This window comes from Narcine bancroftii, chromosome 13, assembly GCF_036971445.1.
Source record: "Narcine bancroftii isolate sNarBan1 chromosome 13, sNarBan1.hap1, whole genome shotgun sequence".
In the NCBI taxonomy this organism is placed as follows: Eukaryota; Metazoa; Chordata; class Chondrichthyes; order Torpediniformes; family Narcinidae; genus Narcine; species Narcine bancroftii.
The window spans coordinates 31,519,947-31,532,374 of record NC_091481.1 but is presented as its reverse complement, the minus strand read 5'-3'; the positions used below and the strand labels follow the sequence as shown (position 1 = coordinate 31,532,374).

Below are 12,428 nucleotides of genomic sequence, written 5' to 3'. Positions count from 1 at the left end.
ATAGCTGCAGCTTGGCTGATATAACCTTGTAAAACTAACATTGCATGGAATTTGCAGAAATTATAATAGCCCCTTTCACACTTGCAAGTGATCCCAGGCATTAATGCCCATTCAGACTATGAAGTGTCTGGTGTAAAAGCAAAATCAGCTCAAGGCCGGCGTCAGATGGCATTATATCACGCCAGGATTGACGGCATCTGCAGACAAGGCCGGCGTTGCAATCAGGCAAGTGTAGAACAGAGAATTGCATTGTGGGACTCTAATTACCCAAGTTTTTTTCGTGAGTGCAGGAATATGAAGGAAGAAAAGATTAAAATAAAGGTACAAACTTTGCCCTGGGAAACTCGCAGTGGGGGGGAGAGAGAGGAAATAAATAGTGTGGGAAAGTTGGTAGTGCTATCGCGTACAATTTATAAATACCGTTGGGAAAAAGCAATGGTGGACCTGGTTCCCAGAATGCCATATAAACCCCTCCATGAATGCTCCATCCATGCAGTTGTGCATACAGACCTTTCTTTGTCGCACAGCCCAACCAACTTTCCCATGCTATATAAAGAGTGCACCATGCTATTATAAATTGTGCGTTAAAACACTACCAACTTTACCACTCTGTTTAAAAATTGTCTGCTATTGCTAGCAATTTCTGACAGTCCCTTACAAAGGTTTCTATAGGTCAGTGCAACAACAACAGGGGCTGAAGGGCACATACTGTGCCCTACATAAAGTTTACTTATGTTACAATTAGGCATAATTAATTTTGTTCCACTATAAGATCATAATACATTGATCAGGATTCAGGGCAGGTCCACCATCGCTGGATGCATCATGACATCACTGATAGGAGGGAGAACACTCCTAAACCCAGGGATGGCTCCTGGCAAGTGTGAAAGCATTCAATGTCCTAGTTAGGAGTGGTCAAGTGTGAAAAGCCAAACCCACATTCCTATTCTGGGACACTGAACGTCCAATTTAGTGGGATGCAAGTGTAAAAGGGGCTATAACTTGATTCAAACAAAAGCCATGGAGACGATGTCAATTGCATCTAATTGGACTCTTTTTACCTGCCTATAACGCCTTAATTTCTTTGTTTGGCAGAACTCTATGAATCAACATTTAAAATAATGAGCAATTAACTAAGTCTCAATTGCTGTTTGTAGAAGAGACTTATCCCAGAAACACTTTTGGTTCTACATTTATGGTCAACACTGAACTGTTTGCACTTTGACAAGAAAGTTTGGACATATATTCCACACCCCCACTCTCCCCTGAATTCTGCAGTTAGGAGCCAAATTCAAGGTTGTAGAAGATGTTGCGATGGGCATTTCTTAACAAACTATAATAGATTTATTAATTTAATTAAAACTATTCAATATTCAAAGATATCTGAAATATGACTAACACTATTATGGGATACATGTCCTTAAATCTCCTCTTGTCACACAAATCAGGGACAGCTCTGATATCCTTTGTTCGAACAATTGCAAAATTGCCTTTTTTTGCACTCAGATATCTGTGAATATTATCCCTCTTTTCTATTTATTGACCAGTTTTAATTAAATTAATAAATCTACCTCAGTTTTTATGAAGTGCTCATTTGGCTGCAGCACAAATTTTGGTGCATTTGTCCAATGTACATGGCCATCAAGTTATTATCATTATTATCTCTGAGCCACACAACCCTCTATTTTTATGAGGGCTCAATGAACATTTTAAGTTGAATCCAAAATGAATATTTTATTATTACAGCACATTTAAAACACAATGGAATGTTGCTCCAAAATGCTTTACATCAATTAATCAAAAAATCAGCAAACACAAAAGACTAGCCCAGTGGTTCTCAACCTTTCTCTTTCCATTCATACACCACTTTAAGTAATCCCTGTGGCATCGGTGCTTGTGATGAGTAAGGGATTGCTTAAGGTGGGATGTGAGTGGGAAGGGAAGGTTGGGAACCACTGCTCTACTGAAACATTTTGCTTGAGAACAATTGACATTGGCCCATTTCCTTTGGAGTTATGAAACCGTGCACATAGTGAGTCAATGAGGGACAATTTTTTTCAAACTTTTTCTTTCCACCTACATCCTACTTTAAGCAATCCCTTACTAATCACAGAGCACTGATGGCATAGGGAATACTTAAGGTGGAATGCGAATGGAAAGAAAAAAGTTGTGAATCAATGGACAAAACCATTTCTGATTCATTGGGGCAAACGTGCGTCACACAACCTCCAGCGCCATTAGTGGACAAAAACATCACCTGTGTTAAGGTGAATATTGCACAGAATTACTCAGGTCGGTTTCCTAACGATGTTATCTTCACCCTACTAGCTCCAGTTCTCCTGTTTTTTTGTAATGGGCCATTTGATTCAAATAAAATTGTACATAAATTAATCCAGTTTTTGAATTTCTTTAACTCCACATTATAGTTCAAAGACTATTCTGGGAATTAAATATTTAGTTTAATGATTTTCCTCAGATAATCTGTACATTTCAAACCCCCCAGGGATTTAGGGATTTAGCAATAAATGTGTTTTGTTTACACAGGTAATTAGCTGTTTATTCAAATGTGGTTACTGGTCCATCATGCAGAAATGCCACAGATCATTGCCCATATCAATTGCAACATCACACAAAAAATATCAACCTAATTGGACTGATTTATAAAAGCAATTCCTTGTTTATGGATCACTTTATAACCTCGTTAAAATGGAATTTATTGGGGCATTAATATAAATTGTTTTATATGCATTTAACAGAGTTATGTTAACATTGTTTAATATCCCAGTTAATTTCTAGATAGGTTAACATACAAAACTAAAATAAAACATGAAGTCCTGGAAACACTCAGCTGGTGAGGAAGAGAGCAATGAAGTGAGAATATAAGTGTGATTTAAGTTGCAGGGACACATTGGAGGAAGGAGGAAACAACGGGAATGTAGAGATGAAGTCTGTGATTGCTCAGGAAAGCAATGCTTCTGAATATGTCTAACCATGATCTCTATTCTACCTCAGACATTTCCTCTGCAGTCTTTAACACTCCCGCTTTCTCCCCTCTCCCATTCCATTTCCACAGAAAGTTAGAGAGGCTTGTTCGTTCGATATATTCCAAAGATAGTTGGATGTGGCCTTCCCGGTTAGAGGAATCAGGAGAAAAAGCAAGACAAGTTTATTGTCATCTGATTGCACAAATACAAGCCAGCGTTCTCTGGTCCTCGGTGCAAAATACGCAGACACACAACCAGACGTAACACACAAGCAGACAAGCAATACACATGCAGCACAACTGTACATAGACGCAAAAATAAATAACTAAATATTGTTTCGTAAGTAGGCGCGTCTCAATTGGTTAGTGTGAGCCTTTCATTGGGTCATTCAGCATTATCACTGCCCATGGGGAGAAAGCTGTTTCTCAGCCTAGCAGCTCTGGGTGTAATACTCTTTCTGACGTGAGCAGCTGAAAGATGCTGGGTGCAGGGTGGAAGGGATCCTCAATGATTTTGCAAGCCCTCTTTAGAGGGCGATGTCAGTAGACTCCTGTAATTGTCTCTGCCAACCTTATGGTCCTCTGGATCGACCTCCAATTCATTTCCCTGCAGCAGCCAGACCACACTGTGATGCAGCTGGGTAGGATGCTCTCAATAAAGATCCTGGAGAAGGTTGACCTGATGATGGCCGGTAGCCTTGCCGGTTTCAGTCTTTTCAGCAAGAGCTGTTGCTCTTTACTGACAAGTGAGATGTTGTGTGTCCACGATAGGTCACTAGTGAAGTGAACTCCAAGGACCTTGGCGCTTTCCACTACAGAGTTGCTGATGTGTGGTGGAGGGTGGTCATTCCTGGTCTTCCTGAAGTCCGTGATTCACGAGCAGGAAAAGGGTACTGAAGTAACATGATCAACCATCGAATGGTGGAGCTGGCCCGAGGACTGAATAGCCTACTCTTGCACCGATATTCTATGATTCTGTCCATATTGACATAAGACAAACAAGGAAGCGATTCGGCCTTCTGTGTTTATGCTGGTTCACAGAGGAATCTGATGGCCCTTTAATTTTCCCTGCAACCTATGCCACTCATGCTAGGAGAAATTTAGAGCGACCAATTAACCTGCCAACCAGCACATCACTAGGATGAGGGAGTAAGTTGGAGTGCTCCAAAGTGATTCACGGGTCTCAGAGTGAGCGTGCAAACACCACACAGCCAGCCCCAGAAACCCTGTGGTAGGAGTTTCACCAGATGGATCAATGCATCAAGTTTCTCGTTCTCCATGTTCCAGAATTTCTGACTTCGCTTTCAGAATTCCACCATGTGCAGTCTTTTGGATTTTCATTTAATGTTATAATACACACAGTTGAATGGTTAGAAGTTCCAATCAATCAAAAATTCAGCTCTCACATTTTGAGGAATAACTCAAGAGTGGAGAGGGGAATCACCAAGGTTACTTTGGATGAAATATTTCAGATCTATGAGAGGGCAGAGAGACTTGATCGGTTGGGGTTTAGTAGAAAGATGAGCGGAGTCCCGAGAGAGAGATACACAAAATTATGAAGGGGGGGGGGTAGATAGGGCAGAAAGAAGGGAGACTAAACTAATCTGCTGATCGTCCTTAGCAAGTGGAGCAGCAGCAGTTGAGAAAAATAATTTGTCGACGTTTCAGGCCATAACCTTTTCTCCCGCTGATGCTGCGCAACTCCTTATGTTCCTCCAGTAGATCGGCTTTTGCTCCAGATTCCAGCATCTGACGTTTCTTGTGTCTCCGGATAGTTGGAAGCATCTCCCCTTGGCCAAGGTGTCAATCATTGCAGGGCATAGGTCTCGGGTAAATGGCAAGAGATCCAAGAAAGAACTTTCTCACTCAGCAGGTGGTTGGAACGTGGAATGATGCTGTGCTCACGGAGTCGGTGGAGGCAGAAACTTCCGCAACACATTAATTTTGTTTTGATTTATATAATGCAGCACTGTAACAGGCCAATTCGGCCCTAAGAGTCCGTGCCACCCAATTTAAACCCCATTAACCTACACCCCGGTACGTTTGTGAAGGGTTGAACGAATCCAGAGCCCACGGAGAAAACCCACACGGACATGGGAAGAACATATAAACTCCTCACAGGCAGCACAGGATTCAAACCCAGGTCCAGTCCCAATCATTGGCCCTGTAAAGGCGTTGTGATAACCGCTACGCCAACTGTGCCAACCCCAAATACTTAAGTATTTGGAGAGCACTTGAATCACTGAAGCATAAAAATCTAAGGGCCAAGTACAGGGAACTGGGATTAATATAGATGTATACTTGGCGGTCAAATGAACATGGAGGTCTTGAAGGACCTGTTCTTGTGCTGCAAGGCTTCATGACTTAATAACTCCTTGATTCCATGACATTATTAGCTTTGTCTTGAGAGATGAATGCCACATCCTCCGAGCTCTAGGGAAAAAAAGCAGGATAAAAAATATACAATAATTCCACCTTATCAATGGCCAATTTTCTTTTAAGTCATGCTGAGTTTATGTGGCAAATACCCTGATGGAGGAGTATCGGTGGGTGATGAAGAAAGGTCGGTGTCAGGTCGAAGCCCTTCATCAAGATAGTTTTCACAATGATGTTCGAATAAATCCTCATTTCTTTTTTTTAAAAAATGAGATACCATTTACCGTCCTCCAACTTGCAGGGACCTTTCCACAATTTGCAGATTTATGCGAGATAATAACCCAATACATCCTCGTGGACAGCACGGTTGGTGTAGCGGTTAGCGCAACACCTTTACGGCACCAGCGATCGGGACCGGACCTGGGTACGAATCCGGCGCTGACTGTAAGGAGTTTATACATTCTCCCTGGGGGCTCTGCTTTCTTCCCACCATTCAAAAACGTATCGGGGCTTAGGTTAATGGGGTGTAATTTGGGCAGCACTGGATCATTGAGCTGAATTGGCCTGTTAGAGTGCTGCATGTCTAAATTTTATTTTAAAGTTGCATGGTAATGTTCTCCAGTACTTAAGGATGCAAATGATCAGGCTCTGAGGATTTCTCCTTCTCAGTGTCAATAGTTTCTGAGTGATTATAGCATCAGTTTATCAGTTTCATCAGACCTTTTAACATTTTAAAATTTTATTTACTACACGGTCAAAGCGGATTCCGGCCATTGAAACCCGTGCCGCCCAATTAACCTCCAACCCCGTGCAGTTTGGAGGGTGGAAGGAAACAGGAGCCCCTGGGGACAACTCACGCAGGTCATGGGGAGAACATACAAACTGTCCTAACAGACAGTGCCAGATTCTATCCAGGGTCACTGGGACTGTAATGCGTCACAGAAAGTTAATTGTGAACCCAGAACCAAATTATTTGTTTAACTGCTCTGCCATTTTCCCATTGGAGCTTCTTCCAGGATGTAGGCAACGACTAGATTGGAATCAAGGGAATCATCGCTGGGCATCAATTATTTTCACTGTGTGATCTACCTTCAATTTCACTGATCTTTTTCCTTTTATGTATCTTTTACAGTTAATTTATGTTCTCTTGTTATATTCTCTTCATTAATTTTTGCTGAAATTTAAGGTTCCATTATTGCCATGTAATACTACATTTAGAATGTAACATACATAAAATTCTTTAACTTTGTCTATTGTCAGGAAGACGGTCACCACCTTGCCCAGAAGCCCTCACAGAAATGAGGCCCCAGCAAGGAACAAACTCACTACCCCTGGTTTACAAGACCAATGCTCTAACCACTGAATTATCAGAGCTCAACAGACTGCAGTTCTCAGGTTTGCAGATTTGTTTGACAATTTTATATGAAACTCCTCATACTCTGCTTAATTTCTCTTGTTAGCCATGTTTGAGTGCTTTCTCTTTTCCTTTTCTTAACCAGGTTGTTCCTGCATTTAGTGCTTAAGTGATTTCCATTGTCATAGCTTTCTTCGAAGCTTCTCTCTTTATCACACCAATCCATTACTTGTTCCTTCATGATTTGTTTTAGATTTACAATTTCAGGCTCAGATTGAGCTACTTCACTCTGAAGAACAATCTATCATTCCGTCTGGGTGGCCAAAAACCTATTGGGATGAACACTGTATTTTCCAGTTTCAGGTAAACCCCACTCCTATCTGGTTCCACTGTTTCTTTCTGCCCTTTTCCTGCTTCCCCCAAGAAAGTCCAAGGGATGTCCAGTAGACCATCATCTCTTGGTTCCTCCCACCCCTTTTCTATCATTCCCATCCTGGTCTTGAGAAAGGGTCCTGACCTGAAATGTTGACTGTCTATTTCTCTTCATAGATTCTGCCTGGATCCCCTCCAGCTATTGTTTCTTTGCTTAAAATTCCTGCATCCACAGTACTTGTGTTTCCTCACATTCAAGCATAAGGAATAGGAGTGGGGTAGGCCATTTGGCCATCAAGCCTGGCCTCTCATTTAATAAGATCATGACTGATCTGGCCATGGACTCAGCACCACCTACCTGCCTTTTCCACCATGACCTTAACTCCCTTACTTTGCAAAAGTCTGTGCTTTAAATATATAAATGAGGCAACTTGCAATGCCTCTCTTAGTAGAGAATTCTACAGATTTACCAATCTCTGGGAAAAACAGTTTTTCCTCATTTCCATTCTCAAATCTTGAATCTAGGTCCCCTAGTTCTCATCTCATCTACCAGTGGAAACAACTTTCCTGCCTCTATCTTATCTATCCCTTTCAGATTTTTTTGTTTCCCTAAGATCCCGTATCATTCTTCTGAATTCTAGCGAGTACAGTTCTAGGCAACTCAATCTCTCTTCCCATCAAATTGAAGAATTGCTACATATTTACAGTCATTCTTTCCTAATGGATCGGTACAACAGTACTCAGTTTAGGATAAACTATTACCAATTTTCCCGCTTAATAAACTGGTCCAGAAATTCATCCCATGCACACTGCCAGAATCCTTCCTCCACAGTATTACTTCTGATTTGGTTTGGTCGGTCTATATGTAATTTGAAATACTATTAACCACCGCCAGTGGGCTGATAACGCCTCAAACCGTGCATCTTGGCGCCTCACAGTTTGGCGGGCAGCAGCCTCCTTTGAAGAAGACCGCAGAGCCCACCTCACTGACAAAAGGCAAAGGAGGAAAAACCCAACACCCAACCCCAACCAACCAATTTTCCCCTGCAACCACTGCAATCGTGTCTGCCTGTCCCGCATCGGACTTGTCAGCCACAAACGAGCCTGCAGCTGACGTGGACTTTTTACCCCCTCCATAAATCTTCGTCCGCGAAGCAAAGCCAAAGAAAGAATACAAGCAATGTTAATTTCTTGTTCAATACCATCTCCTACATTGGCCCCAGAGTTTGGAGGCATGTAGACAACTCCCAGTAATGTCTTCCATCCCTAGGTGTTTATTAGCTCCACCTTCATTTTCTAAAGGAATATCCTTTCTCATTTTTGCATTGCGTTAACACCTATTTTACTCAGCCTCCTTTTTTTGTTTGCTCTTACGAAATTTTAATTTGATTTTTTATTTAGACATACAGCATGGTAACAGCCCATGTGTCCAAGCTGCCCAATTTACACAGCCATTAACCAACACCCTTGGCACGTTTTGAACGGTGGGAGGAAACTAGAGCCCCCGGGGAAAATCCACGCTGACACAGGGTACACAGGGAAATAGAGATACTCCTTCAATATTTAGCTGGCCTTGATCACTTTAGCCAAGCATACAGTATTTTGCACCTATATTAGCACACTACCTTGCACAAGTGTTTTGTGTATTGAAACACAACATTTAAAAATAATATTTATTGCTTGATAATACATGATATTTTCTATGTGATATGCCCTGCAATGATTGTTCTTGGAGGAGCTAACACCTATAAATGTCCCCGTAATATAAAATTTCAGAACCCAGCTCACAGAGGATTTGAGTATCATCTCATGGCTTAAATGATCAATTTGATCAACACAGTTTGTTCAGAGATGTATGATGCATCACAGTCTGGCAGTTACCATAGCATAAATTCCATCTTGATGGGGCCGAATGATTTTTTTTTTTTGCAGTGTTTTAATCTTACTCATCATTCTGCTATTGGATGATTTATAGTTTGCAGTGCTAAAATAGGCTTTTACACAGGAGACCCAATGCACGATGATCAGTTTATAACATTAAAGATTGTAATCTAGAGCACATTTCCTGATTGGGCGACGGTAGCCGATTCAGTGGCCGTTTTCAAGAGGAAACTGGAATACTATTTAGAAGTTAAAGCTGCAGATCCGTAGAGTGTGTGTCGAGTTGGAATACGCTTTTAAACAGATAGCAGAAGCACAGTCAACTGAATCAACACCATTTGTATTCTTTCCTGCCTTGATTTATTTTGTGGGAAACCTGCTCCTATTCATGGTTCTAGATTTGAGATATATTTAGAAATGCTGTAACTTGGTTGTCTAATGTCCCTAGATGCTACACATGATTTATTGCTGTGCATTCAATTCTTTCAGGGTTACGGTTATTTTCTTTAAAGTTATGCGCACAGTTTCACCACGGGGAAGACATCTAAGGTGCAGAATTATTGATCTCCTTGCGTTATTTTACAAACTGCATTTTAAATGATTTTCCACGGTTGTACAAAAGCTAAGTCCCTTGGTGTCCTTTTCATGATTCTCATTCTTTCGTCATAATTATAATATGAGTTCATTAAGGCTGCGCCTCAACTGATTGATCGCACACACGTTACTGTATTTTACCTGCTGTCTGTGGCTTCATCTTGTTTTCCAATGATCAGTTGTTACGTGGGAGATTTAAATATTTACATCTGTGGAAAGACATCCAGTTGGATCACAAATGTCGTAAAACTCTTAGTTGCTGCAGACAAATGCACCAGCTGCAACATTTAAATATTAATGTATCACAACATGCCAAGGCAGAATGATAGACAATAAAGACCAAAGGAGAGATAAATAAATATTCACAGTTATGGTTAATGCAAAAAAAAATGAAGTGATGCTTCAATAGTGTGGTGCCAGATTAGTTTATGGTCAGGGTTTATGTAGTATGGAGAGGTTCCAGAACCTGACGGCTGGAAAGAAGTTTCTCTTCTGAGTCCGCAATATTATTTAATTCATTCCCTTGTATTATTCTCAAAGCCAGTCAAACTCTGGAAGTTTGGTACGATTGATAAGTCAAAACCGGTTCACACCAATGCTACACTTGGAATGCAAATTCGATGCTGCATCTACTTTAAAGTAAACCTGAATGAGTTACCCTTATTCATCAAGGAAATCCAAGGAATTCCTTCGAGGGAATCTCACTCAACTTTCTACAGAAGTAGGTAGGGCTTTGTCACTAAGTTGACTAAATGTGTCACTGCAAGTTTAAGTCTATTATGCTGGAGAATGAATAGACACTAAAACATCTCAATGAAGATCAGATGTTAGTTATGTGCACTTTTCAAAATGCAATAATAATTCACATATTCATAATTCTTTCACCTAATGACTAAAATCTTCACTTCTGCTTCAGGTAAGTCATTAGTCTCAACCATTCAATCGGATCATGGCTAATTTGATTGTAACTTCTCGCTGTTTCCTTCTACCCGTGTTAACATTTCACCTCATTGCTTATTATAGTTTTGTTTCTTTCTGCCATTTGTTCCAGGGACTCATGATATTCTGAGGTGAAAAAAACCATCCCTCTCTCTATCTTAAATGGGTGACCCTTATTTTTAAATGGTAACTAGGAGTTCTTGAACTTTCCATAGGGGAGGTTCCACAGGATCTTGCAAGTTTTAATCAAGTCCTCACTCATTTTTCTCATGAGAAACAGATCTAGCCTGTATAATCTTTCTTTATGGGGCATTCCTCCCCATTCCAGGAACTGGTCTAGTAAACATTCTCTGAATTGTTTCCAAAGGAGATAATAAGGAGGCCAATGCTGTACACGAGTATTCCTCTACCTGTGGTCTGTAGACCATAGGTGGTTCTTCAGTTTGTAGGTGACCTGTGATCCAGTGAAGACAAATGTTACTGATGGGATCAACAAGTCATATGTGACTTGTTGTGTTGAAGCTGGTCATGATCACAAAGGCATTAAAGGACCAGTCTTTTCCACGTCGGCATTCCTTGTGCAAGGAATGTTAACTCAAGACACAGCTGCTAATTCTAGCCATCAAAATCTCTCTCCTTCCCATTTGCCCTGCTCCATGTAATATATAGACCATTTGGTTAATTGTTACATTAATTAAATTAACCAAATGGGGTTGAATTGGAGACGTTGATACTAACTCACAAGTTAACCCTTTCCTGATGGATGCACAAAAAATGGCAACATGGAAATGTCTGGTCCGGAAAAGAACAAAAACTCATGAAGTTGGGAATACTTGATTTTTCTAGACGTTTATTTCATTTCCTCCCTCCGTGCGAGCGCAGTCAGTCACATGCAGTCCTTGCCTCATTGAACTGTGACTTGTGTAAGCATGCGTGTAGGAATTCATTCTCATCACTGTACTGCATTTTAAACAGGTCAAAACCACCCATTTCTGCAGACCTAAGGGAATTCTGTACTGTCATTATCACTGGACAACAATAAAATAAATAGTTGACTGTGTCTGATTAAAAAAAACAAGTCATATGTTAAGGTGGTTTGTAAATTTGACATCAAAAAATAATGAAAATTCTCAACAAAAAAACCTTCCTACCAAAACACAAGTAACATTCCATCAGTGGTCTAGGAAGGGGATCAGGCTTGGCTAGAACTCCCTTGACTAGAGCTCTGCAATTGTAAAGTAATTTGTAAGGAGGTGGGTAAAAAAAAGTTGGAAACAGCAATGCCTTTACAGTGATCAGGACCAGACCTGTCTGTAAGGAGTTTGAACATTCTCCCCGTGTCTGCGTGGGTTTTCTCTGGGGGCTCTGGTTTCCACCCATCATTCAAAAGATACCAAGGGTGTAGGTTAATGGGGTGTAAATTGAGCAGCATGGACTCATGGGGCGAAATGGCCTGTTACCGGGCTGCATGCTTAAATTAAAACATAAGAAATAGGAGCAGGAGTAGGCCATCTGGCCAGTCAAGGCTGCCCCATCATTCAATATGATAGATAAGGAGTTACAGGGACATTATTACACCTAGGAAACAGGTAGAGGTCGGAGAGGGAGCAGACAGGTAGAGCAGGGCCCCCTAGTGGGCATCCCCCTGAAAAACAAGTATACCATTTTGAATATAGTTGAGGGCAATTACCTATCGGGTATAAGCCAAGGCAATCATGGTCTCTGGCAAGGACTCTAATGCTGTGGCTAAAAAGGAAAGAGGCAAGCTGTTGAGATAGGGGATTCCATAGTTAGGAAGGCAGATGAGAGGTTCTATGGAGGAGATCGTGAATCCTGGATGGTATGTGCCAGGGTATGGGATATTTCAGATCGAGTTCACAGGAGGGTGATCAGCCTGATGTTGTGGTCCAAGTAGGGATCAATGACATA

General features: G+C 41.1%; 1 long non-coding RNA gene across 2 annotated transcripts in view; it reads right to left on the bottom strand.

The window, feature by feature from the left end:
• Positions 1-1,750: 1,750 nt before the first annotated feature.
• The window catches only part of LOC138748849 (uncharacterized), a 36,166-nt gene continuing 25,488 nt past the window's right edge, over positions 1,751-12,428 (bottom strand). For both annotated transcript variants that reach the window (XR_011348278.1, XR_011348277.1), the window contains 2 exons: positions 9,702-9,769; positions 1,751-5,416 (listed from right to left, as the gene is read on the bottom strand). This is a non-coding gene — a long non-coding RNA (uncharacterized lncRNA). The remainder of the gene's footprint in view (positions 5,417-9,701; positions 9,770-12,428) is intronic.